A 5,000-nucleotide genomic window follows, 5' to 3' on the forward strand; every position below is an offset into this window, starting at 1 on the left:
TCTATATATGCATGCATATATGTCTTAGCAAATGATTGAGTATGCTGTGTATATATGTGTGTATGTATGTGTGTGTGTGTGTGTGCGTGTGCACGTTTGTGTGCATGTGCTCATATGTTTCAGTGCATATGTGTGTGTGTGTGTGTGCCACTGTTTGTGTTCATATGTCGTTATACATGTGTGTGTCTATATAAGTATGTATATATGTTTTTACTGCAGGTTATTGCACATATGTTCATATATATGTGTGCATGTACATGCATGCGTATATCAGTGTATTTATTTTATTACTATAAGCTACTGCGTATGTGCTCCTATGTCAGTGTGTACATATTTGTATATAATGTTTGGCTATGTAGGTGTGAGCGTATGAGTGGGTCTCTCCTTCTCTTTCTCCTCCTCCTCTGACTGCTTCCCCACTCACTTTCTTTCTCTCTTTATCTGTGTACGTGTTATTACTACAAGCCATTGACCGCAAAGTTATTGACCTGAGAGAGTATTCTGATAAGATGTCCGTCATAAAACATATTTCAAGAGATTTCTTTTTGAAGAGATTTCAAGAGATTTCTTTTTGAAATTTTAAAAATAAAACTTTTAAAATGCAAAGTCTTGATAGCAAGGTGATAACTATTATCTATATTCGACATAGTTTGCTGCCACTTTCAAAATATAAAAGACATTGGAAATATTTCAACAGCAAGCGCCAACAAAATCGTTATGTGCTGGATTCTCACTTTTTAATACAAAAGCTTAAGATCCAAGAAATCCTCTGTGGATTTGTGTTGGCCTAATTAATCCAACTGAATAAAGATATTTTAAAATAAATTGGAAGTCCATGTGTTTTGCTGTGTATAAAAGTGAAAATAAGTCTCCAATAAAATAAGTTTCTCGAGAAATGGAAGACGGATAAGAAAAAGCTCGGATGTTGTGATAAACAAGTGATGGAAACATTTCTTGCTATTAAGGCGGCAAGTTGGCTGAACCGTTAGCACGTCGGAAAAAATGCTTAGCGGCATTTCGTCCGCCTTTGCGTTCCGAGTTCACATTTCACCAAGGTCGACTTTGCTTTTCATTCTTTCGGGATCAATTAAATAAGTATCAGTTGAGCAGTGGGGGTCGATGATGTAATCGACTAACCCTCTACCTCTAAAATTGCTGGCCTTGTGCCAAAATTTGAAACCAATATTTCTTTCTGTCTTGTAGATGCAGAAAGCTTAAAAGTTTGGGTTTGGGGGCTAGTCGATTACAACGATTTCAGTGCTCAAAAGGTACTTATTTTATCGACCCCGAATAGATGAAAAGTAAAGTCGACCTCAGAATGTGAAATCGAAAGAAATCCGCTAAACATTTTGTCCGGCGTGCAACCGATTCGACCAGCTCTCCCAAATTCGTGTGATGGCAGTGTTCTAGCATATTATCTCCCTTCTCTACTAGAGAAAGGGAGATAATAAAAAGCGTTGATATTTCTTTTCCTTTATCACGCAACAAAATACATTGTTTTACATTTATATTTGTATTTACACATGCTTTTATTTTATCTCACTGATATAGTTTTCAGAAATTGTTACTTAAGATTGATTCTCCCCCCATACGGACATCACTTTCTGTTGACGGACCCTCACACTTAAAGAACACATTAGAGAGTAAAATTCCGGAAGACGCATCAGAACTATCCGTAATGTTGTATGCAGTAGAGTTGGAAGTACAACTCAAAAACAATGATGAAGATGATGATGATAATGATGATGATGATGATGATGATGATGATGATGATGATGATGATGATGATGATGATGATGATGATGATGATGATGATGATGATGCACCCACTGTGTCATAGTTAACTTTCTTTAGACTATTGTCTGGGTTACTGTATTTTTCTTTTCCTTTTTCCTTTTCCTTTTCCCTTTTCTTTTTTCTATTCTAAAACTGCATATAGGTATACATAAGTTAATATTGCTTAACATAGCAATCAAATAGAGTAAAACGACCCTGTTAGATATAGTAGACAAATCTCCCTTGATTCACAACGTGCCGACCTACAACTAGAAAAAACCTATTTCATTATTTTTTCCCAAATATTACTGCCTGAAAAAAAAAAAAAAACGATACGTCGATTATGAGTGGGATACTTTAGATCAGTGCTTCTTAAACTATGGGTCACTTGAATTTCAATTTATATGTTATTTCTGAAATAGCATTATATGTTCTTTTGTCATTTAGCACTACATACCTATGTGAAACGACTTTTTCAGCTTTAACCCTTACTAAAGCCAAAACTCGTTCAACGCTGAAAAACGTAGAAGATGCTTTACGTCCAGCAGTGTCAAATATTACACCAAGGTTTAGTTTGTTATGCAAAAAAAAATAAGCACATCTCTTGATAGTCTTTTGACAGTCTCATCTCTTTTCCAATTTTCGTTATCGTCTTTTTTTAATGTATCATGGATTATTTTACTGATTACAGAATAAACTATAACAGAGTCTTTTTTCATGAACATATTGTCAATTTACTCTATAAGTTATGTATCATATCTATATGTACATATAATATCAATATGTGCAACACGTATGCCATCAGAAAACCGTCCTCCGGGCGGTTTTTCTGCTTGTTTACATAAAGATATATATTCGTAAACAGAAAACTCGGAAAGAAAGAACATGCAGTACTTTATCATTTTCAATTATGAAAATAATGTAAAGACCTTCGAATTGTACTTTCACCATTTCACTATGTTTTCAACTGAAATTATGACTAGGTACGTAATTATAAATGTACAATTATACGTTGCTTACATGTTGGGTGAAATTCTTATCTTTAATTTTATTTTAAGATACGAATGTTATAAAAGTAAAATGTGAAAAAATAACACGAAAAACTGAAAGTGACGGCCGTAACATAGATAAGAAATACATATTTCATTAACACATTTCTTCCTAAAATATGATGTAACCATAGATTCTACCTGATGCGCGTTTGATCTCCGGTATTTGAGTTTCAGGTCAGATTAGGTAACGGAACTTTTATATTCATAAAGTTATTCATCACTCACTATATTTCATGATTTTAAATGGATCCTGTGTTCAAATTTTCAGATTAATGAAGTGAAGTGAAAATTGGCAAAGAATAAATTGCGATGGCACCTGTTCCTATTCTGTTTGATTGATGACATGTCCAGCAATCATAATTACATTTTCACATATCTAATTTGTCCTATAAATCTTTTATATTGTATATTGTTTCAATCATTAAATTGTGGTCATGCTGGGGCACCATCTTGAAGGATTTGTAGTCGAATGAATCGACCTCTAGTACTTTTTTAAAGCTTAGCACCTATTCTATCGGTCTCTTTTGCCAAACAGCTAAGCTAGAGGGACGTAAACACATTAACACCGGTTCTCAAGCGGTGGTGAGGTCAACACACACACATACACACACACACGCGCGCACACACACGACGGGCTTCTTTCAGTTTCCGTGTGCCAAATCTCACTAACAAGGCTTTGGACTATAGCAAAAGACCCTTGCCCAAGGTACCACGCAGTGAGAATGAACCCGGAGCCATCCTCATGCATCGCTGATTCATTCACCGCAGATCTGGAATAATACGGTAAATTGAATCGTGAACCATGTTACGCTCCTTACGAATTGATCTGGGAAAACATCGATCAGCAATCAATCAAAGATTCTCCTTCTTTTGGTATAATTTTTATTATTATTATTTCTATAATTCATTGGTCATATGTTGTTCAATTTTGCTCTATTATTTTCCAAACAAGAAACAATATCGTTATATATATAAGGCGGCGAGTTGGCAGAAACGTTAGCACGCCGGGCGAAATGCTTAGCGGTATTTTGTCTGCCGCTACGTTCTGAGTTCAAATTCCGCCGAGGTCGACTTCGCCTTTCATCCTTTCGGGGTCGATTAAATAAGTACCAGTTACGCACTGGGGTCGATATAATCGACTTAATCCGTTTGTCTGTCCTTGTTTGTCCCCTCTGTGTAGCCCCTTGTGGGCAGTAAAAAAAATAAAAAGAAACAATATCGCTATGTGAGTTTAAAGACTGCTTTGGAAATGTTATTTAGATCCTTCAAGGAGACAACTAGAGTTCTCAGAACGAAACCTATTTTTCCCATATGTTCTATTATCTTTTTATATTCCTCTTGCTCCAACCATGCTGGAGCACTGCCCTGAAGAATGTTTAGTCGACTGAATCAACCCGTGTACTTATTTTCCTTTTAAGCCTGATACTTATTTTGTGGGTCTAATTTGCCGAACCGCTAGGCTATGGGGACATAAATACACCAACACCGGTTGTCAAACGGTGGTAGGGACAAACATAGATACAGAACGCACGCACACACACACACACACACACACACACACACACACACACACATACACACACTCTCACATACACACATACATGCATATATACGTGTGTATTTATTGCTTTTTCTTATTTGTGAATTAAGGCTACCATTGGTTTCATGTTAAAAAAAATAGGAAGATATCCTAGTGTCTAAACACTTTTTCAAGCTTCCATTTTAGAAAATTGTGTTTTTGGAAGACTGTATATTCCAAAATGGAGAGCCTTCATTCACAAATAAAGAAATTATATCCACCATTGCAGTGTTGAGCACTCATTTTCAAAGTTCAACATTTGCATATATATATATATATATATATATATACGACGGGATTCTTTCATTTTCCGTCTAGCAAATCTACTCACAAGGCTTTAGTTGGCCCGAGGCTAGAGTAGAAGACACTTGCCCAAGGTACCACGCAATGGAACTGAACCCAGAACCAAGTGGTTGGGAAGCAAGCTTCTTACAACTTTGTCGCGTCTGTGCCTAGTCATTTATCACTGATTCATTTAACACGTTGTTTTTCCCGTTTTTAACCAAACCCCATGATAAGCGATGATAAATGCATAATGTCTTTTTCAAATTACCATTAAGATATTTTTATACTTTCGGTTTTCTTTTGATTAC

The sequence above is a fragment of the Octopus bimaculoides genome, chromosome 16, assembly GCF_046866305.1.
Source record: "Octopus bimaculoides isolate indiv1 chromosome 16, ASM4686630v1, whole genome shotgun sequence".
NCBI classification, from domain to species: domain Eukaryota; kingdom Metazoa; phylum Mollusca; class Cephalopoda; order Octopoda; family Octopodidae; genus Octopus; species Octopus bimaculoides.